Below are 27,559 nucleotides of genomic sequence, written 5' to 3' on the forward strand. Positions count from 1 at the left end.
GTATAGATATCCCTATTAGCTATAGGAAATGAACAGAAAGAAAATAAGCATGTACATTTGTATTTCTACAAAAAAAGCTTGTCCTTTGAAAAGAACTCCCTGAGCTGTAAGGTGAGGAGGAAGTGCAGGGTAAGCCAAGCTGTACTGTCACGATCGCTGTCGTGGTGGAAATGACCAGACCAAGGTGCAGCATGGTGAGCTTACATTTTCTTAATTTGATAAATGTCGCCAAAAAAAAAACAAAGAACAAGGAAACGACCGTGAAGCTTACTTAGGCTATAATGCCACTAACAACGACAACTACCCACAAAACAAAAGGAAAAAAAGGCTGCCTAAGTATGATTCCCAATCAGAGACAACGATAGACAGCTGTCCCTGATTGAGAACCATACCCGGCCAAAACATAGAAACAAAGAACATAGAGTTTCCCACCCGAGTCACACCCTGACCAACCAAACATAGAGAATAAAAAGATCTCTATGGTCAGGGCGTGACATGTACTGTAGCTATCTACCCTGGCTATATCAAAACAGACAACAGCACAGAATGGAGAGGTCCATACTATCCCCTGGCTGTGTGGGCCATCTCATTCCAATTCCTCACTGACCGTGATCGATGCAAGGACATTATCACCTAGCTTTCTCTTAATGGTTATTATCATTATCGCTGTCACTGTATTTTCTTATTGAATGACAGACAGAACACAGGTTTAGAAATGTTCTTTCTCCTCGCAGGTTCCAGCGCCTTAAAGCTCATCTAATCGGGTTTATGTTTCCATAGAAACTCAGCTCGTTGATACGTAGAGGGACTCGTTTCTGGACGCTGATTTGCAGCTCGCATCACGCTCTCTCCTGTATTTATGAGACGCCTCTCTTCCAGAACCCATCCCCCCGTCCTCCCAACCAGGCTTTAGAAAGAGAGAGAGACAGACTGAGTGACAAAGAGAGTGACAGACTGAGTGACAGAGAGAGAGACAGAGAGACAGACTGAGAGACAGACTGAGTGAGAGAGAGGGAGAGAGAGAGTACGAGATAAGAGAGAGCAGAATGAGTGAGAGAGAGAGAGCAGAAGGAGAGAGAGAGAGAGCAGAAGGAGAGAGAGAGAGAGAGAGCAGAAGGAGAGAGAGAGAGACAGACTGAGAGACAGACTGAGAGACAGACTGAGTGAGAGAGAGAGTAGGAGATAAGAGAGAGCAGAAGGAGAGAGAGAGAGAGAGCAGAAGGAGAGAGAGAGAGCAGAAGGAGAGAGAGAGAGATCGCTGAGCGCCGGGCGGCAGCTTAAAACCCTGAAATTAGTCCTCAGTGTTTATAATACTTCCAAATCCAGCTCAGAGGAGAAATCAAATTAAATCCAAACAGGACAGTTTTAACCTGTATTAAAAGCTGCTGCGGCTGTACCCTGCCATCTCTCATCTCGCAGCACACTGTTTACGTCCCGTAGACTTGTTCTGTGTCTCAAATGGCATCCTATTCACTATTTATTAAAAGTATTGCACTATATAGGGAATAGGGTGCCATACTATTACACTATATAGGGAATAGGGTGCCATAGTAGTACACTATATAGGGAATAGGGTGCCATTTAGGAGACACACAGAATCTCCTCAGAGCGTATTCATTACACTGACTCACATTAAAAGATGTTGTAAACAGCAACACCACTGCTGCTTTGTAGGGACGTTCTCTACTTCAGGGATATTTACCTCATGACTAAAACATTCTGTACTGACAATGAACCCCCAGAATCAGACAGAATTAGGCCCCATGACATGCTGGCTTTACCATCAACCATTTTATTTTATTTCACATTTATTTGACCTGGTGATGATGTAATGCACATCAGTTGACGTGGTGATGATGTAATGCACATCAGTTGACGTGGTGATGATGTAATGCACATCAGTTGACGTGGTGATGATGTAATGCACATCAGTTGACGTGGTGATGATGTAATGCACATCAGTTGACGTGGTGATGATGTAATGCACATCAGTTGACGTGGTGATGATGTAATGCACATCAGTTGACATGGTGATGATGTAATGCACATCAGTTGACGTGGTGATGATGTAATGCACATCAGTTGACGTGGTGATGTAATACACATCAGTTGACGTGCTGATGATGTAATGCACATCAGTTGACGTGATGATGTAATGCACATCAGTTGACATGGTGATGATGTAATGCACATCAGTTGACGTGGTGATGATGTAATGCACATCAGTTGACGTGGTGATGATGTAATGCACATCAGTTGACGTGGTGATGATGTAATGCACATCGGTTGACGTGGTGATGATGTAATGCACATCGGTTGACGTGGTGATGATGTAATGCACATCGGTTGACGTGGTGATGATGTAATGCACATCGGTTGATGTGGTGATGATGTAATACACATCGGTTGACGTGGTGGTGATGTAATGCACATCAGTTGACGTGATGATGTAATGCACATCAGTTGACGTGATGATGTAATGCAGATCAGTTGACGTGATGATGTAATGCAGATCAGTTGACGTGATGATGTAATGCAGATCAGTTGACATGGTGATGATGTAATGCACATCAGTTGACGTGATGATGTAATGCACATCAGTTGACGTGATGATATAATGCACATCAGTTGACGTGGTGATGATGTAATGCACATCAGTTGACGTGGTGATGATGTAATGCACATCAGTTGACGTGATGATGTAATGCACATCAGTTGACGTGGTGATGATGTAATGCACATCAGTTGACGTGGTGATGATGTAATGCACATCAGTTGACGTGGTGATGATGTAATGCACATCAGTTGACGTGGTGATGATGTAATACACATCAGTTGACGTGCTTCAGCTAGGCTCCCGCGTATTGGACAAGAAACAGCCTGTTAATGATCTATAATTGGTCTAGAGGGAAATTACTGTAGAATAAAAGCAGCTAAATTAATTTCTGATTACAGTCTTACTCTTCCTAAAAGCCTCAGACAAGAGAACTCATCATTTAAGTGAATTACTTTCAACTGGGGCTAAAATTACTGTCAAATTAGAGGGTTATTTCATATTGTTAAAACATAATTGCAGGCCCCATGTTAAATCAGGAAGCACCTTTTTGAATGTTTAAGCATCCCCAAATGAACACTATGTTCTATATAGTGCACAACTGTTGACCGGGGCCCATAGGGTTCTGGTCTAAAGTAGTGCACTACGTAGTGAACAGGGCGTCATTTGGAATGCACATTAAATCAACCTCTACACAACAGTTGTTAATGCTGTCTGTGCAACGTGAAGTGGCTATCTATACTGAACACAAATATAAATGCAACATGCAACAATTTCAACGATTTTACTTGAGTTATGGTTCATATAAGGAAATCAGTCAATTTAAATAAATTCATTAGGCCCCAGTCTATGGATTTCACATGACTAGGCAGGGGCGCAGCTATGGGTGGGCCTGGGAGGGCACAGTGGGGAGCCAGGGCCAGCCAATCAGCATGAGTTTTTCTCTACAAAAGCGCTTTATTACAGACGTAAATACTCGTCAGTTTCATCAGATGTCCGGGTGGCTGGTCTCAGACGATCCCGCAGGTGAAGAAGCCGGATGTGGAGCTCCTGGGCAGGCGTGGTTACACATGGTCTGTGGTTGTGAGGCCGGTTGGAAGTACTGGCAAATTCTCTAAAACGACGTTGGAGGCGGCTTATGGTACGGAAATTAACATTAAATTATTGCACCTTGTGTATTGTGTGAAAAAAACTGCACATTTTAGTGGCCTTTTATTGTCCCCAGCACAAGGTGCACCTGTGTAATGATCAAGCTGTTTAATCAGCTTCTTGATACGCCACACCTGTCAGGTGGATGGATTATCTTGGCAAAGGAGAAATGCTCACTAACAGGGATGTAAACATTTGAGAGAAATGTACTTTTTATTTCAGCTCATGGAACATAGTATTAACACTTAACATGCTGCGTTTATGTTTTTGTTCAGTGTAGTTAGTCAGTAAATGACAGGTTAAACCAGTCTTTTTCTCAAGGCAGATCAAGGAGCCAATACGTTCAACATTTGTTCAAAGCTACAGTGTAGCGTTCCAAGGTGGAAAATGGTCGCTTCTCTCTCGTAATGTGCTACCAGCTTTCTGTCCCTTCCAAGACACCGTAATGACCCTCAGACAGCCTTCAGGCAGGCAGCAGCGCCGACGTCTAAATCACAGCACTTTAAAGGGGGGGGGGGGGGGGGATCTCTGAGGTTGTAAGGTCTTTTGTAATATCCAAGGGTACAACACTGTTCCACCTACATTACCAGCCATTGCATTTCAACTGTCTTGTTCAATTTGTGATGAAGACGAGCCCCGAATCAATGTAGCTCTGTAGAATCGCTCCCACAGGGGGGTGGCTAGCTGGGATGAATTAATGATATTCAAATGAACGTTAGCGCCCACGTAGCTACAGGGACTTTTGTAAGCCTGTTTGGTGTGTGTGTGGGGGGGGCTTGCATTAGCTATTCCCTCTGTTATAGAAACAGATGACAGGGATTGTCCTTAACGCATCTTCACTCCTCTGAGGCAAAGTGGATGCCTTTTAAGTGAGGCAGAGTGGGTGTGGTGGTTGCCTGTATCCCTAATGACACCCTATTCCCCGTGTAGCCCTATGGGCCCTGGTCAAAAGTAGTGCACTATAAAGGGAATAGGGTGCCATTTGGGATGCAGATATAGTGTGATACAACAGATCCCCTACTCTGACCTCTCTATAGAAACACAACAGACCCACTACTCTGACCTCTCTATAGAAACACAACTCGTTCATCCTCAGAGCCTTCCTACTGGGTACACGACACAACAGACCCCCTACTCTGACCTCTCTATAGAAACACAACTCGTTCATCCTCTTTCCTACTGGGTACACGACACAACAGACCCCCTACTCTGACCTCTCTATAGGAACACAACACGTTCATCCTCTTTCCTACTGGGTACACGACACAACAGACCCCCTACTCTGACCTCTCTATAGGAACACAACACGTTCATCCTCTTTCCTACTGGGTACACGACACAACAGACCCCCTACTCTGACCTCTCTATAGAAACACAACTCGTTCATCCTCTTTCCTACTGGGTACACGACACAACAGACCCCCTACTCTGACCTCTCTATAGAAACACAACAGACCCCCTACTCTGACCTCTCTATAGTAACACAACTCGTTCATCCTCAGAGCTTTCCTACTGGGTACACGACACAACAGACCCCCTACTCTGACCTCTCTATAGAAACACAACAGACCCCCTACTCTGACCTCTCTATAGAAACACAACTCGTTCATCCTCTTTCCTACTGGGTACACGACACAACAGACCCCCTACTCTGACCTCTCTATAGAAACACAACTCGTTCATCCTCTTTCCTACTGGGTACACGACACAACAGACCCCCTACTCTGACCTCTCTATAGAAACAGAACACGTTCATCCTCTTTCCTACTGGGTACACGACACAACAGACCCCCTACTCTGACCTCTCTATAGAAACAGAACACGTTCATCTTCTTTCCTACTGGGTACACGACACAACAGACCCCCTACTCTGACCTCTCTATAGGAACACAACACGTTCATCTTCTTTCCAACTGGGTACACGACACAACAGACCCCCTACTCTGACCTCTCTATAGGAACACAACACGTTCATCCTCTTTCCTACTGGGTACACGACACAACAGACCCCCTACTCTGACCTCTCTATAGAAACACAACTCGTTCATCCTCTTTCCTACTGGGTACACGACACATTGAATCAACGATGTTTCCACGTCATTTTAATGAAATGAACCAATGTGGAATAGACGTCTGTGCCCAGTGGGGTTTGCTAATTGGCTACGGTGTCAAATCTGACAGTAATTTCCCTTAAAGCACATCTTGTTAAATGGTCCACATCTCCAGTTTTCACCCACATCTCCAGTTTTCACCCACATCTCCAGTTTATCACCCACATCTCCAGTTTATCACCCACACCTCCAGTTTATCACCCACATCTCCAGTGTATCACCCACACCTCCAGTTTATCACCCACACCTCCAGTTTATCACCCACATCTCCAGTTTATCACCCACATCTCCAGTTTATCACCCACACCTCCAGTTTATCACCCACACCTCCAGTTTATCACCCTCATCTCCAGTTTATCACCCACACCTCCAGTTTATCACCCTCATCTCCAGTTTATCACCCTCATCTCCAGTTTATCACCCTCATCTCCAGTTTATCACCCTCATCTCCAGTTTATCACCCTCATCTCCAGTTTATCACCCACACCTCCAGTTTATCACCCATATCTCCATACTGTATGCAATCTTTCTGAAGGCACTGTAGTGCACTACTGTTGACCAGAGACATATGGTCCCTATTCCCTGTATAGTGCACTACTGTTGACCAGAGACATATGGTCCCTATTCCCTATATAGTGCACTACTGTTGACCAGAGCCATATGGTCCCTATTCCCTATATAGTGCACTACTGTTGACCAGAGCCATATGGTCCCTATTCCCTGTATAGTGCACTACTATTGACCAGAGACATATGGTTCCTATTCCCTGTGTAGTGCACTACTGTTGACCAGAGACATATGGTCCCTATTCCCTGTATAGTGCACTACTGTTGACCAGAGACATATGGTCCCTATTCCCTATATAGTGCACTACTGTTGACCAGAGACATATGGTCCCTATTCCCTATATAGTGCACTACTGTTGATCAGAGCCATATGGTCCCTATTCCCTGTGTAGTGCACTACTGTTGACCAGAGACATATGGTCCCTATTCCCTATATAGTGCACTACTGTTGACCAGAGACATATGGTCCCTATTCCCTATATAGTGCACTACTGTTGATCAGAGCCATATGGTCCCTATTCCCTGTGTAGTGCACTACTGTTGACCAGAGACATATGGTCCCTATTCCCTATATAGTGCACTACTGTTGACCAGAGACATATGGTCCCTATTCCCTATATAGTGCACTACTGTTGACCAGAGACATATGGTCCCTATTCCCTGTATAGTGCACTACTGTTGACCAGAGACATATGGTCCCTATTCCCTGTATAGTGCACTACTGTTGACCAGAGACATATGGTCCCTATTCCCTGTGTAGTGCACTACTGTTGACCAGAGCCATATGGTCCCTATTCCCTGTATAGTGCACTACTGTTGACCAGAGACATATGGTCCCTATTCCCTGTATAGTGCACTACTGTTGACCAGAGCCCAGCTCTGTTGACCGTGTTGCCTGTTGACTACATAGCAGCTGCTAGAAGCTGACTCGGGATTTGACAGCTTCAATTTGCCTCAACGAGCCTCCTAAACACCTTTCTGCCAGCGTATTGAGGGAATCGATGAGACAGCCTGGCGTGACATCCCCTCTCGTACTGATACTGACAGGTGACCATCCACTCTAGAGTGACATCCCAAATGGCGCCCTAGATCTTTTACAGTGCACTACTTTTAACCAGAGCTCTGTGCTCTCTCTGGTTAAAAGTAACACACTATAATGGTAATTTGGTCTGATAGTACAAGCGAGGTTGGCAATGAACCATTCAACCTGCTGTGAAGGGAGGGAGGGAGGGAGGGAGTAGACAGAAAGAGAGAGGAACAGAGAGAGGGAACGATAATGAGAGAGAGGGAACGATAATGAGAGAGATAGTGTTGTGTCTTTGGCATCATTAAAGTGAAGACTGTTATTTTATCAAATCAATTCTCTGTAATTATTATGACGTGATTAAACTAATCACGTAAATGTAATTAACTAGGAAGTTGGGCATAGCGAAAATCTTCATATTACAAAGTTATAATTTTCCTAATATAACTTTTCAGATATTTTAATATCTGATCAATTAGTCTTCTAATGAATGAATTATTCTTTACCTCACGTTAGTCTCATTCCAAACGTCGTAAATTGTTGGTTATCTGCACGAACCCCGCCTTCACTATGAATCATCCATACATCAATTGTCTTAATCATTTATTTACTAACTAACTAAATAATCACAGAAATGCATAACAAACAAACAAACAGTAGATATGGTTACAAGGAAATGATAGGGGATGTGCCCTAGTGGGCTAAACCGGTATGACGGCTTGGTAGACAAAGGGACTGAGAAGGGCGCGAAAGACAAAAGACACTACACAGTTGATAATTATAATAATTTAAATGCTAATCCTTTGCACATGAACGCTCACTCATTTGGGAATAATTGCAATCAATCTATATATTTACGCTCAGTGTGTCGTCATGATCTCTGTTGGAATCGTCCGTCTTTCTGTTGGAAAGTTCATCTGAACTTCTCTTTGCGTCCCTGGAGTCTTTTGCGGTTAGAATGGATACTTCAGAGTCCCATTCAGAAATTATCTTATGGTATAGATGTTTCAGCGGTTGTCGGTCTTCGCATTCAGTCAACATAAATTCTAGCTGCAGACTAGTAATTAGTATCGAAGATTTGCTCTTATTCTGTCGGTATCGATAGTCTCAGAGTTTACCCATTTCCACCAGTGTAGCCAATGCTCCACGTGGTTTGGTTAGGAATTCAACAACTGAGGAATGCATGGTCTCTACTCAAACCTTAGGCGTCTCGGTAATCGAGGTACGCATGGTCTCTACTCAAACCTTAGGCCTCTCGGTAATCGAGGTACGCATGGTCTCTACTCAAACCTTAGGCCTCTCGGTAATCGAGGTACGCATGGTCTCTACTCAAACCTTAGCCCTCTCGGTAATCGAGGTACGCATGGTCTCTACTCAAACCTTAGCCCTCTCGGTAATCGAGGTACGCATGGTCTGAAGATGGTTTCTCCAGGTGGGGGTTTTATTCGGCACAGTAAAAAAGGCTGTCCCATGACGCCAGATCGATGTCTGTGCTCATGGGGGCGGGCCAATGACTTAGTGAAACTTTAAAGGGAATTGGATTCTCTTTCATTAAACAGTTTAAAATCACATTACATAATTTCACAAATAGTTTCATCTTTACTCATTCATTTTATACAATAATTAGATGCAAATCTCATAACGGAGACTCTTGTATAGACAGAGTTATGGTAATGTGGCTGTATTGTCTCTCATGAGGTCACAAACATTAAACAAAATGGACCGGGTCGTAGCTGGATTCTCCACCGACCGTTTACACATTCCCCAAAACATGGATATTGTTCAGTTCTCAAGCTCTGTAAGATAGAAGAAGTTCCTTTGTTCTACTGTGAACCCTCTCTCTATACTGCATGGCCAGGGCGGGAAGAGAGTCTCCTCCAGGAATTTACGACCTGAGATAACAGAGTCTGGGTGTAGGGGGAAGAGAGAGGTGGTGAGAGAGAGAGAGTTGGTGCTTGCTATATCCAAAGAGGGCCACGTCATGACAATAGGAATAGAGAGAGAGAGAGGAACAGAGAGAGGTAACAATTGTGAGAGAGAGAGGAACAGTGAGAGAGAAAGAGAAACAGAGAGAGAGGGAACGATAATGACAGAGATAGGAATAGAGAGAGAGAGAGAAAGCAGACTTGTCAAATTCTTACCAAAATACCATATGACAGACCAAGTACACATCCTAATTGATAAACAAACCAAAACAAAGGCAAAGTCTTCTCATGCTTTGTTGATTTTCAAAAAAGCTTTTAACTTAATTTGGCATGAGGGTCTGCTATACAAATTGATGGGAAGTGGAGTTGGGGGGAAAACATACAATATTATAAAATCAATGTTCACAAGCAACAAGTGTGCAGTTAAAATTGGCAATAAACACACAGATCTCCTTCCTCAGAGCCGTGGGGTGAGACAGGGATGCAGCTTGAGCCCCACCCTCTTCAACATATATATAATAAATTGGCGAGGGCACTTGAACAGTCTGCAGCACCCAGCCTCACCCTACTGGACTCTAAAGTCAAATGTCTACTGTTTGCTGATGATCTGGTGCTTCTGTCCCCAACCAAGGAGGGCCTACAGCAGCATCTAGATCTTCTGCACTGATTCTGTCAGACTTGGGCCCTGACAGTAAATCTCAGTAAGACAAAAATCTATCTGGTCAGAGATACTCTAATCAGAGAGATACCCAATCAATCCTGTCAGAGATCCTGGTAATCTGAGAGATACTCAATCAAGCCTGTCAGAGATAATGGTAATCAGAGAGATACCCAATCCAGCCTGTCAGAGATCCTGGTAATCAGAGAAATACCCAATCAATCCTGTCAGAGATACTGGTGATCAGAGAGATACCCAATCCAGCCTGTCAGAGATCCTGGTATCAGAGAAATACCCAATCAATCTTGTCAGAGATACTGGTAATCAGAGAGATACCCAATTGCTTTGGATAATAGCGTCTGGAAATGTATTTGCTTGGTTGTTGTTTACTTACTGTTATATACAGTTATATCTGTAAAATATAATCCCTGTCTGTCTAGAGACACTAGAGAACAGCTGTTATATCAGACAGTCTGTAAAACAGAAGCGCTGTCTGTCTAGAGACATTAGAAAACAGCTGTATGTTTTCTCTTGTAGAGCTGACAATAAAATTCAGTTTTGACTCACTGCAGTAAGTCAAAATACACTGCATGACCAGAGGTATGTGGACACCTGCTCGTCAAACATCTCATTCCAAAATCATGGGCATTAATATGCAGTTGGTTCCCCCCTGTGCTGCTATAACAGCCTCCACTCTTCTGGGAAGGCTTTCCACTAGATGTTGGAACATTAATACGGGGACATGCTTCCATTCAGCCACAAAAGCATTAGTGAGGTCGGGCACTGATGTTGGGAGATTAGTCCTGGCTCGCAGTCGGCGTTCCAATTCATCCCAAAGGTGTTTGATGGGGTTGAGGTCAGGGCTCTGTGCAGGCCAGTCAAGTTCCTCCACACCGATCTCGACAATCAATGTCTGTATGGACCTCGCTTTGTGCACAGGGGCATTGTCATGCTGAAACAGGAAAGGGGCCTTCCCCAAACTGTTGCCACAAAGGTGGAAGCACAGAATCGTCTAGAATGTCATTGTATGCTGTAGCGTTGATTTCCTTTCACTGGAACTAAGGGGCCTAGCCCGAACCACGAAAAACAGCCCCAGACCATTATTCCTCCTCCACCAAACTTTACAGTTGGCACTATGCATTGAGGCAGATAGCGTTTTCCTGGCATTCGCCAAACCCAGATTCGTCCGTCGGTCTGCCAGATGGTGAAACGTGATTCATCACTCCAGAGAACACGTTTCTACTGCTCCAGAGTCAAATTTCGGTGAGCTTTACACCACTCCAGCCGACGCTTGGCAATGCGCTTGGTGATCTTAGGCTTGTGTGCGGCTGCTCGGCCACGGAAACCCTTTTCCTGAAGCTACCGACAAACCGTTATTGTGCTGACCTTGCTTCCAGAGGCAGTTTGGAACTCGGTAGTGAGTGTTGCAACCGAGGACAGATGATTTTTACGTGCTACGTACTTCAGCACTCGCCGGTCCCGTTCTGTGAGCTTGTGTGGCCTACCACTTCGCGGCTGAGCTGTTGTTGGTCCTAGACGTTTCCACTTCACGATAACAGCACTTACAGTTGACCGGGGAAGCTCTAGCAGGGCAGAAATTTGAAGAACTGACTTGTTGGAAAGGTGGCATCCTATGACGGTGCCACATTGAAAGTCACTGAGCTCTTTAGTAAGGCCATTCTACTGCCAATGTTTGTCTATGGAGATTGCTTGGCTGTGTGCTCAATTTTATACACCTCTCAGCAACGGGTGTGGCTGAAATAGCAGAATCTACTAATTTGAAGGGGTGTCCACATACTTTTGTATACATAGTGTATATACAGTATTTGATTGATGACTTGTGCACCCGCATGTCTGAATCTCAATGTACCTGTATCATACCTGCTACGTATATTACCTGCTACCTATATTACCTGTTACCTATATTACCTGCTGTGTATCATACCTGCTACCTATATTACCTGCTACCTATATTACCTGCTGTGTATCATACCTGCTACCTATATTACCTGCTACCTATATTACCTGCTACGTATCATACCTGCTACCTATATTACCTGCTACCTATATTACCTGCTGTGTATCATACCTGCTACCTATATTACCTGCTACCTATATTACCTGCTACCTATATTACCTGCTGTGTATCGTACCTGCTACGTATCGTACCTGCTACGTATCGTACCTGCTACCTATATTACCTGCTACCTATATTACCTGCTACCTATATTACCTGCTACCTATATTACCTGCTGTGTATCGTACCTTCTACCTATATTACCTGCTACCTATATTACCTGCAACCTATATTACCTGCTACCTATATTACCTGCTACCTATATTACCTGCTACCTATATTACCTGCTACCTATATTACCTGCTACCTATATTACCTGCAACCTATATTACCTGCTACCTATATTACCTGCTACCTATATTACCTGCTACCTATATTACCTGCTACCTATATTACCTGCTGTGTATCGTACCTGCTACCTATATTACCTGCTACCTATATTACCTGCTACCTATATTACCTGCTACCTATATTACCTGCTACCTATATTACCTGCTACCTATATTACCTGCTACCTATATTACCTGCAACCTATATTACCTGCTACCTATATTACCTGCTACCTATATTACCTGCTACCTATATTACCTGCTACCTATATTACCTGCTACCTATATTACATGCTACCTATATTACCTGCTGTGTATTGTACCTGCTACCTATATTACCTGCTACCTATATTACCTGCAACCTATATTACCTGCTACCTATATTACCTGCTACCTATATTACCTGCTATGTATCATACCTGCTACCTATATTACCTGCTGTGTATCGTACCTGCTACCTATATTACCTGCAACCTATATTACCTGCTACCTATATTACCTGCTACCTATATTACCTGCTACCTATATTACCTGCTACCTATATTACCTGCTGTGTATCGTACCTGCTACCTATATTACCTGCTACCTATATTACCTGCTACCTATATTACCTGCTACCTATATTACCTGCTACCTATATTACCTGCTACCTATATTACCTGCTACCTATATTACCTGCTACCTATATTACCTGCTACCTATATTACCTGCTACCTATATTACCTGCTACCTATATTACCTGCTACCTATATTACCTGCTACCTATATTACCTGCTACCTATATTACATGCTACCTATATTACCTGCTGTGTATTGTACCTGCTACCTATATTACCTGCTACCTATATTACCTGCAACCTATATTACCTGCTACCTATATTACCTGCTACCTATATTACCTGCTATGTATCATACCTGCTACCTATATTACCTGCTGTGTATCATACCTGCTACCTATATTACCTGCTGTGTATCATACCTGCTACCTATATTACCTGCTGTGTATCATACCTGCTACGTATATTACCTGCTGTGTATCATACCTGCTACATATATTACCTGCTGTGTATCATACCTGCTATGTATCATACCTGCTGTGTATCATACCTGCTATGTATCATACCTGCTGTGTATCGTACCTGCTACGTATATTACCTGCTGTGTATCATACCTGCTATGTATCATACCTGCTGTGTATCATACCTGCTACGTATATTACCTGCTGTGTATCATACCTGCTACATATATTACCTGCTGTGTATCATACCTGCAATGTATCATACCTGCTGTGTATCATACCCGCTATGTATCATACCTGCTATGTATATTACCTGCTGTGTATCATACCTGCAATGTATCATACCTGCTGTGTATCATACCTGCAATGTATCATACCTGCTGTGTATCATACCTGCAATGTATCATACCTGCTGTGTATCATACCTGCAATGTATCATACCTGCTGTGTATCATACCTGCAATGTATCATACCTGCTGTGTATCATACCTGCTATGTATCATACCTGCTGTGTATCATACCTGCTGTGTATCATACCTGCTATGTATCATACCTGCTGTGTATCATACCTGAAATGTGTCATACCTGCAATGTATCATACCTGCAATGTATCATACCTGCAATGTATCATACCTGCAATGTATCATACCTGCTATGTATCATACCTGCAATGTATCATACCTGCAATGTGTCATACCTGCTATTTGTCATACCTGCAATGTATCATACCTGCTGTGTATCATACCCGCTGTGTATCATACCTGCATCGATTATACCTGCAATGTGTCAAACCTGCTATGTATCATACCTGCTGTGTATCATACCTGCTGTGTATCATACCTGCTATGTATCATACCTGCTATGTATCATACCTGCTATGTATCATACCTGCTATGTATCATACCTGCTATGTATCATACCTGATATGTATCATACCTGCTATGTATCATACCTGCTATGTATCATACCTGCTATGTACTGTGTCATACCTGCTAGGGGCAGCAGGTAGCCTAGTGGTTAGAGCGTTGGACTAGTAACCAGCAGGTAGCCTAGCGGTTAGAGCGTTGGACTAGTAACCAGCAGGTAGCCTAGCGGTTAGAGCGTTGGACTAGTAACCAGCAGGTAGCCTAGTGGTTAGAGCGTTGGACTAGTAACCAGCAGGTAGCCTAGCGGTTAGAGCGTTGGACTAGTAACCAGCAGGTAGCCTAGTGGTTAGAGCATTGGACTAGTAACCAGCAGGTAGCCTAGTGGTTAGAGCATTTGACTAGTAACCAGCAGGTTGTCACGTTCCTGACCTTATTTTCCTTTGTTTAGCTGTGTTTAGTTGGTCAGGACGTGAGCTGGGTGGGCAGTCTATGTTGTTTGTTTCTATGTTTAGTTTCATTGTTAATTAGCCTTATATGGTTCTCAATCAGGGGCAGGTGTTTGACGTTTCCTCTGATTGAGAACCATATTAAGGTAGGCTGTTCACACCGTTTGTTTGTGGGTGATTGTCTTCCGTGTCAGTGTTTGTACCACACGGGACTGTTTCGTTTGTCTAGTCTGTTTCTGTTCTTCGTGTTCTGTAAGTTTCTCATGTTCAGGTCTGTCTACGTCGTTTATTGTTTTGTAATTTCTCAAGTGTGCTTCGTGTTCGTCTTGTCTAAATAAATTCATCATGTATTCCACACATTCTGCGTTTTGGTCCGATCCATGCTCCTCCTCAGACGAGGAGGAGAACAATCGTTACACAGGTAGCCTAGTGGTTAGAGCGTTGGACTAGTAACCAGCAGGTAGCCTAGTGGTTAGAGCGTTGGACTAGTAACCAGCAGGTAGCCTAGTGGTTAGAGCGTTTGACTTGTAACCGAAAGTTTGCTGAGTTGAATCCCCGAGCTGACAAGATAAAAATCTGTTCCCTGGTAGGCCGTCATTATAAATAAGAATTTGTTCTTAACTGACTTGCCTAGTTAAATAAAGGTAAAAATGTTTTAAAAATGTGTCATACATGCTATGTATCATACCTGCTATATGTCACATCTGCTATGTATCATACCTGCTATTGTCTCTCCAGCCGTTGTGCCCTTGAACAAGGCCCTTAACCCCTAAAACTGGGGAACTGCACCATCTGTGTTTCTCTGGGGTTAATTTATTTTTTAGCTTTTTATATGATCAGAAAATGATTTCCTTCTTCTTCTTCTTCTATATTTTATTTTTCTCTCCTCCTCCACCTCCTCCTCCTCCTATTCCTCCTCCTCCCCCTCCACCTCCTCATCCTCCTCCTTTTATTCCTCCTCCACCTCCTCCTTCTATTCCTCCTCTTCCTCCCCTTCCTCCTCCTAATCCTCCCCCACCTCCTCCTCCTCCTCCTATTCATCCTCCTCCTATTCCTCCTCCACCTCCTCCTCCTCCTCCTATTCCTCCTCCTCCTCCTATTCATTCACCTCCACCTCCTCCACCTCCTCCCCCTCCCCCTCCTCCCCATCCCCCTCCTCCACCTCCTCCTCCTCTTCCAGCTGTGGACACCACCAAGGATCCGTGCCAGAAGGTGAAGTGTAGCCGCCACAAGATCTGTGTTACCCAGGGTTACCAGAGAGCAACGTGTGTCAATGTCAACCGGAAAAAGCTGGAGCACAGGTGGGTAATCAATCAATCAATGAGTCAATCACTCCGAGATTCACAGGCAGAGGCATCTGGGTGGGGGGAGTCTGCATATCATTGGTCCTGGAGGGAAAACTGTGCTCGCCAGGGGAGCTTATTCCGTGGTGTTATCGTTGACAGCAGGCGTCAGTCAGCATGTCTTCTGAACAGCAGCACTATTGATTACATCGCTGTCGTCGTGCCAACGTGCTGTACGTCTGTACTTCCAGAATGATGTCATTTCAACTAGAACATTCCTGCTGTGCCATGATTAATTTAAAAGGTATAGGCTGCATCCTCAATAGCATCCTATTTCCTTTATAGTGCACTACTATTGACCATAGGGTTCTCCTCAAAAGTAGTGCACTTTGTAGGGAATAGGTTTTCCATTTGGGGTGCATCCATAAAAATGTAGTCAAACTAAACGTGACACTTCCCTCGTATTGTTTTGTTGTGCATCAGACACACACACACACACACACACACACACACACACACACACACACACACACACACACACACACACACACACACACACACACACACACACACAATAAGCAGGTAGAGTATCTCTCTTGGGTGTTATTCTGCATAATTAATAATATTCTCCCTTTACCCAGTAGACCAGATACACCATGATGGTTATAGATGGACCTTTACCCAGTAGACCAGATACACCATGATGGTTATAGGTTAACCTTTACCCAGTAGACCAGATACACCACGATGTTTATAGGTTAACCTTTACCCAGTAGATCAGATACACCATGATGGTTATAGATGGACCTTTACCCAGTAGACCAGATACACCATGATGGTTATAGATGGACCTTTATCCAGTAGACCAGATACACCATGATGGTTATAGATGGACCTTTACCCAGTAGACCAGATACACCATGATGGTTATAGATGGACCTTTACCCAGTAGACCAGATACACCATGATGGTTATAGGTTAACCTTTACCCAGTAGACCAGATACACCATGATGGTTATAGATGAACCTTTACCCAGTAGACCAGATACACCATGATGGTTATAGATTAACCTTTACCCAGTAGACTAGATACACCATGATGGTTATAGATGGACCTTTACCCAGTAGACCAGATACACCATGATGGTTATAGGTTAACCTTTACCCAGTAGACCAGATACACCATGATGGTTATAGATGAACCTTTACCCAGTAGACCAGATACACCATGATGGTTATAGATTAACCTTTACCCAGTAGACTAGATACACCATGATGGTTATAGATGGACCTTTACCCAGTAGACTAGATACACCATGATGGTTATAGATGGACCTTTACCCAGTAGACCAGATACACCATGATGGTTATAGATGAACCTTTACCCAGTAGACCAGATACACCATGATGGTTATAGGTTAACCTTTACCCAGTAGACCAGATACACCATGATGGTTATAGATGAACCTTTACCCAGTAGACCAGATACACCATGATGGTTATAGGTTAACCTTTACCCAGTAGACCAGATACACCATGATGGTTATAGGTTAACCTTTACCCAGTAGACCAGATACACCATGATGGTTATAGGTTAACCTTTACCCAGTAGACCAGATACACCATGATGGTTATAGATGAACCTTTACCCAGTAGACCAGATACACCATGATGGTTATAGATGAACCTTTACCCAGTAGACCAGATACACCATGATGGTTATAGATGGACCTTTACCCAGTAGACCAGATACACCATGATGGTTATAGATTAACCTTTACCCAGTAGACCAGATACACCATGATGGTTATAGGTTAACCTTTACCCAGTAGACCAGATACACCATGATGGTTATAGATGGACCTTTACCCAGTAGACCAGATACACCATGATGGTTATAGATGGACCTTTACCCAGTAGACCAGATACACCATGATGGTTATAGGTTAACCTTTACCCAGTAGACCAGATACACCACGATGTTTATAGGTTAACCTTTACCCAGTAGATCAGATACACCATGATGGTTATAGATGGACCTTTACCCAGTAGACCAGATACACCATGATGGTTATAGATGGACCTTTATCCAGTAGACCAGATACACCATGATGGTTATAGATGGACCTTTACCCAGTAGACCAGATACACCATGATGGTTATAGATGGACCTTTACCCAGTAGACCAGATACACCATGATGGTTATAGGTTAACCTTTACCCAGTAGACCAGATACACCATGATGGTTATAGATGAACCTTTACCCAGTAGACCAGATACACCATGATGGTTATAGATGAACCTTTACCCAGTAGACCAGATACACCATGATGGTTATAGATGGACCTTTACCCAGTAGACCAGATACACCATGATGGTTATAGATTAACCTTTACCCAGTAGACCAGATACACCATGATGGTTATAGGTTAACCTTTACCCAGTAGACCAGATACACCATGATGGTTATAGATGGACCTTTACCCAGTAGACCAGATACACCATGATGGTTATAGATGGACCTTTACCCAGTAGACCAGATACACCATGATGGTTATAGATTAACCTTTACCCAGTAGACTAGATACACCATGATGGTTATAGATGAACCTTTACCCAGTAGACCAGATACACCATGATGGTTATAGATTAACCTTTACCCAGTAGACTAGATACACCATGATGGTTATAGATTAACCTTTACCCAGTAGACCAGATACACCATGATGGTTATAGATTAACCTTTACCCAGTAGACCAGATACACCATGATGGTTATAGGTTAACCTTTACCCAGTAGACTAGATACACCATGATGGTTATAGATTAACCTTTACCCAGTAGACCAGATACACCATGATGGTTATAGATTAACCTTTACCCAGTAGACTAGATACACCATGATGGTTATAGATGAACCTTTACCCAGTAGACCAGATACACCATGATGGTTATAGATGGACCTTTATCCAGTAGACCAGATACACCATGATGGTTATAGATGGACCTTTACCCAGTAGACCAGATACACCATGATGGTTATAGATGGACCTTTACCCAGTAGACCAGATACACCATGATGGTTATAGGTTAACCTTTACCCAGTAGACCAGATACACCATGATGGTTATAGATGAACCTTTACCCAGTAGACCAGATACACCATGATGGTTATAGATTAACCTTTACCCAGTAGACTAGATACACCATGATGGTTATAGATGGACCTTTACCCAGTAGACCAGATACACCATGATGGTTATAGATTAACCTTTACCCAGTAGACTAGATACACCATGATGGTTATAGATGAACCTTTACCCAGTAGACCAGATACACCATGATGGTTATAGATGGACCTTTATCCAGTAGACCAGATACACCATGATGGTTATAGATGGACCTTTACCCAGTAGACCAGATACACCATGATGGTTATAGATGGACCTTTACCCAGTAGACCAGATACACCATGATGGTTATAGGTTAACCTTTACCCAGTAGACCAGATACACCATGATGGTTATAGATGAACCTTTACCCAGTAGACCAGATACACCATGATGGTTATAGATTAACCTTTACCCAGTAGACTAGATACACCATGATGGTTATAGATGGACCTTTACCCAGTAGACCAGATACACCATGATGGTTATAGGTTAACCTTTACCCAGTAGACCAGATACACCATGATGGTTATAGATGAACCTTTACCCAGTAGACCAGATACACCATGATGGTTATAGATTAACCTTTACCCAGTAGACTAGATACACCATGATGGTTATAGATGGACCTTTACCCAGTAGACTAGATACACCATGATGGTTATAGATGGACCTTTACCCAGTAGACCAGATACACCATGATGGTTATAGATGAACCTTTACCCAGTAGACCAGATACACCATGATGGTTATAGGTTAACCTTTACCCAGTAGACCAGATACACCATGATGGTTATAGATGAACCTTTACCCAGTAGACCAGATACACCATGATGGTTATAGGTTAACCTTTACCCAGTAGACCAGATACACCATGATGGTTATAGGTTAACCTTTACCCAGTAGACCAGATACACCATGATGGTTATAGGTTAACCTTTACCCAGTAGACCAGATACACCATGATGGTTATAGATGAACCTTTACCCAGTAGACCAGATACACCATGATGGTTATAGATGAACCTTTACCCAGTAGACCAGATACACCATGATGGTTATAGATGGACCTTTACCCAGTAGACCAGATACACCATGATGGTTATAGATTAACCTTTACCCAGTAGACCAGATACACCATGATGGTTATAGGTTAACCTTTACCCAGTAGACCAGATACACCATGATGGTTATAGATGGACCTTTACCCAGTAGACCAGATACACCATGATGGTTATAGATGGACCTTTACCCAGTAGACCAGATACACCATGATGGTTATAGGTTAACCTTTACCCAGTAGACCAGATACACCACGATGTTTATAGGTTAACCTTTACCCAGTAGATCAGATACACCATGATGGTTATAGATGGACCTTTACCCAGTAGACCAGATACACCATGATGGTTATAGATGGACCTTTATCCAGTAGACCAGATACACCATGATGGTTATAGATGGACCTTTACCCAGTAGACCAGATACACCATGATGGTTATAGATGGACCTTTACCCAGTAGACCAGATACACCATGATGGTTATAGGTTAACCTTTACCCAGTAGACCAGATACACCATGATGGTTATAGATGAACCTTTACCCAGTAGACCAGATACACCATGATGGTTATAGATGAACCTTTACCCAGTAGACCAGATACACCATGATGGTTATAGATGGACCTTTACCCAGTAGACCAGATACACCATGATGGTTATAGATTAACCTTTACCCAGTAGACCAGATACACCATGATGGTTATAGGTTAACCTTTACCCAGTAGACCAGATACACCATGATGGTTATAGATGGACCTTTACCCAGTAGACCAGATACACCATGATGGTTATAGATGGACCTTTACCCAGTAGACCAGATACACCATGATGGTTATAGATTAACCTTTACCCAGTAGACTAGATACACCATGATGGTTATAGATGAACCTTTACCCAGTAGACCAGATACACCATGATGGTTATAGATTAACCTTTACCCAGTAGACTAGATACACCATGATGGTTATAGATTAACCTTTACCCAGTAGACCAGATACACCATGATGGTTATAGATTAACCTTTACCCAGTAGACCAGATACACCATGATGGTTATAGGTTAACCTTTACCCAGTAGACTAGATACACCATGATGGTTATAGATTAACCTTTACCCAGTAGACCAGATACACCATGATGGTTATAGATTAACCTTTACCCAGTAGACTAGATACACCATGATGGTTATAGATGAACCTTTACCCAGTAGACCAGATACACCATGATGGTTATAGATGAACCTTTACCCAGTAGACCAGATACACCATGATGGTTATAGATTAACCTTTACCCAGTAGACTAGATACACCATGATGGTTATAGATGAACCTTTACCCAGTAGACCAGATACACCATGATGGTTATAGATTAACCTTTACCCAGTAGACTAGATACACCATGATGGTTATAGATGAACCTTTACCCAGTAGACCAGATACACCATGATGGTTATAGGTCAACCTTTACCCAGTAGACCAGATACACCATGATGGTTATAGATGAACCTTTACCCAGTAGACTAGATACACCATGATGGTTATAGGTCAACCTTTACCCAGTAGACCAGATACACCATGATGGTTATAGATGAACCTTTACCCAGTAGACCAGATACACCATGATGGTTATAGATGAACCTTTACCCAGTAGACCAGATACACCATGATGGTTATAGATGAACCTTTACCCAGTATACCAGATACACCATGATGGTTATAGGTTAACCTTTACCCAGTATACCAGATACACCATGATGTTTATAGATGGACCTTTACCCAGTAGACCAGATACACCATGATGGTTATAGATTAACCTTTACCCAGTAGACCAGATACACCATGATGGTTATAGGTTAACCTTTACCCAGTAGACCAGAGACACCATGATGGTTATAGATGAACCTTTACCCAGTGGACCAGATACACCATGATGTTTATAGATAAACCTTTACCCAGTAGACTAGATACACCATGATGGTTATAGATGAACCTTTACCCAGTAGACCAGATACACCATGATGGTTATAGGTCAACCTTTACCCAGTAGACCAGATACACCATGATGGTTATAGATGAACCTTTACCCAGTAGACTAGATACACCATGATGGTTATAGGTCAACCTTTACCCAGTAGACCAGATACACCATGATGGTTATAGATGAACCTTTACCCAGTAGACTAGATACACCATGATGGTTATAGGTCAACCTTTACCCAGTAGACCAGATACACCATGATGGTTATAGATGAACCTTTACCCAGTAGACCAGATACACCATGATGGTTATAGATGAACCTTTACCCAGTAGACCAGATACACCATGATGGTTATAGATGAACCTTTACCCAGTATACCAGATACACCATGATGGTTATAGGTTAACCTTTACCCAGTATACCAGATACACCATGATGGTTATAGATGAACCTTTACCCAGTAGACCAGATACACCATGATGGTTATAGATGAACCTTTACCCAGTAGACCAGATACACCATGATGGTTATAGGTTAACCTTTACCCAGTATACCAGATACACCATGATGGTTATAGATGAACCTTTACCCAGTATACCAGATACACCATGATGGTTATAGATGAACCTTTACCCAGTAGACCAGATACACCATGATGGTTATAGGTTAACCTTTACCCAGTAGACCAGATACACCATGATGTTTATAGATGGACCTTTACCCAGTAGACCAGATACACCATGATGGTTATAGATTAACCTTTACCCAGTAGACCAGATACACCATGATGGTTATAGGTTAACCTTTACCCAGTAGACCAGAGACACCATGATGGTTATAGATGAACCTTTACCCAGTGGACCAGATACACCATGATGTTTATAGATAAACCTTTACCCAGTAGACCAGATACACCATGATGGTTATAGATGAATCTTTGGGATATTATTATTTATGACACATTTTGATCTAAGTGAAAGCATGAGACTTAAATACCTCTGATAGAGACCTAGTCTCTGAACCTCAGGCTTTCAAGGCCAAATGTAAAGGACGGCGTCGCAATAATTAAATAACAGAACAACCATGGTGGCCATGGCAACACAATGCCCCACTGCTGTCTATCTCTCGTATCGCTATATATCTGCTTCTCGTGAAAAACAGAAATAGTGGCCGGGAACAAACGTAATCGGAAAAAGACGTGTTAACGGATTTCAACATTATTCCCTGCAAAGTCTATATGCAGCGACAGCAAGACATTTATCTTCCTCAATAAACAGCTTCATCTTCTTGACGCTACCCTTGAGATGAGGGAGCCACAGTGGTGTGGAATGAAGAGTTATAAGCATGAACACAGCCGTGCTAACTGCTAACCCTGCTCAGCATCATTAAGTAAGAGGCCCTGCTCATGCTACTGCTAATGCTACTGCTGCTACTGCTCATGCTACTGCTCATGCTAATGATACTGCTGCTACTGCTCATGCTACTGCTCATGCTAATGCTACTGCTGCTACTGCTCATGCTACTGCTCATGCTACTGCTCATGCTAATGCTACTGCTCATGCTAATGCTAATGCTACTGCTCATACTACTGCTACTGCTAATGTAGAGTACAGGAAGCTATTGGGGTTTGCTTTTGGAAGTGGATGTGCTGCTCACTAAGTATCAACCCCAATGTTCAGTAGAGGAGATGAACAAGCCAAGCAGAGTCAAGTTGACGTAGTTTAAAAAAAAGTTGTATCTTATGTCCTCCTCTTTGTGATTGTTTAGAAGTTGTATTACAGGAGTTATTATAGTGTTAAAGGAATTTTAATTCCTGTTTATCAACCAATTAAATTAAAACACTCTGCCCATACATAAGAATTTGTAAGATAATTATCAGCATTAAATGGACAGAAACCAGTCTTAAAATCAATCAATCAATAGCGTTTATTCTCGAGAGTACTGATCATAATACATTTTACATCAGGTTATATAATAAAGATAGGTTTTATCATAGGTTTTAATGTCCAACCTCCTCTCGGATACAATGGCAATACAGTTAGAGTTCTCATTACTGTCTGCCACCTGTTACACTATCTGCAACCAACCCAAGGTCTTTCCCCTCCCTGGGTAGAGACATCATTCTAGCCTGTCTGAAGATAAACCCATTCTTTCTAACAAGGAACACATAACATTCAACATTATGATTATAATAAGATTCATTCTTACAGTAATATAGTAGTATTCTGTTTAGTTATAATTCCAAGTCAAATGTATACATATTTTAGTAATTAAACACAAAAATCCCGTAACATATAGATAAGCAAGTAGGCGTTGTCTGTGTCTGTTAACTAATCTCCATGTTTCCTCTTTAGAAGCAGAGAGCCTGTAGAGCTGATGCCTCATGAGAACACCTGTAAGCCCTGCCCTGTGGCCGCTGCCTCCCCTGTGTGTGGTACGGATAGACACAACTACGCCTCTCAGGTACTAACATACCTCCTCCTCTCTCTCTCAATTCAATTATCCCTCTCTCTCCTCCTCTCTCAATTAAATACCCCTATATCTCCCCCTCTCTCTCCTCCTCCTCTCTCTCTCTCAATTCAATTCTCCCTCTCTCTCCCCCTCTCTCTCTCCTCCTCTCTCTCTCAATTAAATACCCCTATCTCCCAACCTCTCTCTCTCCTCCTCTCTCTCTCTCAATTCAATTCTCCCTCTCTCACCCTCTCTCCCCCTCTCTCTTTCCGCCTCTCTCTCGTCTCCCCTCTCTCTCTCCCCCTCTCTCTCCTCTCTCTCAAATCAATTCTCCCTCTCCCCCCTCTCTCTCTCCGCCCCTCTCTCGTCTGTCCCTGTAATCTGGTTCCACACTGGTAGCAAGAGGACAAGTGCACTGTACCGCTGGATGAATGCAAATGCAGGTGTTTGTCCCAAATGGCACCCTAATTCCCTTTATAGTTCACTACTCTGACCAGGGCCCATAAGGAATAGGCTGTCATTTAGGACCCAGGTCAGGATGAATGCATGCGTGTGATGAATGTCTGTCTCAGGTTTGAACAGCGTAGCACCGTACCACTGGCCACTACTTTCCCCCTTTATTGATTTATGTACTTTTTAATTCTGACCTTGATGAGAATGACTGCTCACTCAGCCCCTTCTCCCACCTCTCTCCTGCCTCTCTCCTGCCTCTCTCCTGCCTCTCTCCTGCCTCTCTCTTGCTTGCCTCTCTCCTGCCTCTCTCTTGCCTCTCTCTTGCCTCTCTCCTGCCTCTCTCCTGCCTCTCTCTTGCCTCTCTTCTGCCTCTCTCCTGCCTCTCTCCTGCCTCTCTCCTGCCTCCCTCTTGCCTCTCTCCTGCCTCTCTCCTGCCTCTCTCTTGCCTCTCTCTTGCCTCTCTTCTTCCTCTCTCCTGCCTCTCTCTTGCCTCTCTTCCTCCTCTCTCCTGCCTCTCTCCTGCCTCTCTCCTGCCTCTCTCTTGCTTGCCTCTCTCCTGCCTCTCTCTTGCCTCTCTCTTGCTTGCCTCTCTCCTGCCTCTCTCCTGCCTCTCTCTTGCCTCTCTTCTGCCTCTCTCCTGCCTCTCTCCTGCCTCTCTCCTGCCTCCCTCTTGCCTCTCTCCTGCCTCTCTCTTGCCTCTCTCTTGCCTCTTTTCCTCTCTCCCTCCTCTCTTCCTCCTCTCTCCCTCCTCCATCCCTCCCTCCCTCTCTCTCTCTCTCTCTCTCTCTCTCTCTCTCTCTCTCTCTCTCTCTCTCTATCCCTACTGTCTCTCTTTTCTCCCTTCTCTCTCTCTCCCTCCCCCTCCTCTCTCCCTCTTCTCTCTCTCTCTTGCTCTCTCTCTCTCTCCTTCCTATCTCCCTCCTCTCCCTTCTCTCTCTCTCCCTCCTCTCTCTTACCTCTCTCTTTCCTCTCTCCCTCCTCTCTTCCTCCTTTCTCCTGCCTGTCTCCCTCCTCTCCCTCCTCTCTCCATCCTCTCTCCTAATTTTCTCTGTCTTTCGCTCTCTCTTCTCTATTTTTCTCTCTCCAGCTTCTCTCTCCTCTCTCCTGCCTCTGTGCCTCCTCTGTCATTTGAATGAGCAATCTGTTTTTCTGTGGTCACCCCCATAAATATTTTATCGGCATTCAAGCTAAGCCTGCTCAACTCAGGCAAGCCAGGACCTGGCACCGCCTCAGGTGTGTTTGTGTGTGTGTCCCTGGACCTGGCACCGCTTCTCCCTCTCTCTCTGTCTCTCTGTCTCGCTCTCTCTCTCTATCTCCTCTCTACTCTCTGTCCAATCTCTCTCTCTACTCTCTGCTCTCTCTGTTCTCTTTCTCTCTCTCTCTCTCTCTCTCTCTCTCTCTCTCTCTCTCTTTCTCTCTACTCGCTCTCCCTCTTTCTCTCTATCTCTCCCTATCTCTCCCTCTTTCTTTCTCTCTCTCTCTCTTTCTCTCTCTACTCTCTCTCCCTCTTTCTCTCTATCTCTCCCCATCTCTCCCTCTTTCTCTCTCTCTCTCGCTCTCTCTCTCTCTCTTTCTCTCTCTACTCTCTCTGAATTGGAACGCCGACTACGAGCCAGACCTAATCACCCAACATCAGTACCCCCAACTTCACTGATGCTCTTGTGGCTGAATGGAAGCAAGTCCCCACAGCAATGTTCCAACATCTAGTGGAAAGCCTTTCCAGAAGTGTGGAGGCTGTTATAGCAGCAAAGGGGGAACCAACTCCATATTAATGCCCATGATTTAGGAATGAGATGTTTGACCAGCAGGTGTCCACATGGTCATGTAGTGTAGATGGTGTGTAGATTTGTACTGTTGTTGAACGGCAGTGTAATCTCGCTCTCTCGCTCTCTCTCTCTCTCTCTCCGTCCTGTCTCTCTCTCCCTGTTGTCTCTCTCTCTCTCTCCCTCTCCCTCCCTCCCTCTCTCCCTCTTGCTTTATCCTCTCTCTCTCTCTCTCTCACCCTCTCCCTCCCTCTCTCCCTCTTGCTTTATCCTCTCTCTCTCCCCCCTTCTATCTCTCTCTCTCCTCCAGTGTAAGTTGGAGCAGCAGGGCTGTCTAACAGGGAAGGAGCTGAGTGTGAAATGCCAGGGCATGTGCCCCTGTGCCACTGCTGCCGCCCCCATCACAGAGACCGAGGACAAACACGGCAAGTACACACACACATACACTCACACTCACACACACACACACACTGTTGTTCGGTCAGTGTGTGTTGTTGTTCTGTCAGTGTGTGTTGTTGTTCTGTCAGGGTGTGTTGTTGTTCTGTCAGTGTGTGTTGTTGTTGTTCTGTCAGTGTGTGTGTTGTTGTTCTGTCAGGGTGTGTTGTTGTTCTGTCAGTGTGTGTGTTGTTGTTCTGTCAGTGTGTGTGTTGTTGTTCTGTCAGTGTGTGTTGTTGTTCT

At 43.7% G+C, this 27,559-nt stretch overlaps 1 long non-coding RNA gene across 1 annotated transcript in view; it reads left to right on the forward strand.

Moving 5' to 3' along the window:
• The window catches only part of LOC139571587 (uncharacterized), a 30,914-nt gene extending 3,584 nt beyond the window's left edge, over positions 1–27,330 (forward strand). The window contains exons 2-4 of the long non-coding RNA XR_011674323.1: positions 15,904–16,024; positions 24,569–24,677; positions 27,192–27,330. This is a non-coding gene — a long non-coding RNA (uncharacterized lncRNA). The remainder of the gene's footprint in view (positions 1–15,903; positions 16,025–24,568; positions 24,678–27,191) is intronic.
• The last annotated feature ends 229 nt before the right edge of the window (positions 27,331–27,559 follow it).

This window comes from Salvelinus alpinus, chromosome 3, assembly GCF_045679555.1.
Source record: "Salvelinus alpinus chromosome 3, SLU_Salpinus.1, whole genome shotgun sequence".
Taxonomy (NCBI): Eukaryota; Metazoa; Chordata; class Actinopteri; order Salmoniformes; family Salmonidae; genus Salvelinus; species Salvelinus alpinus.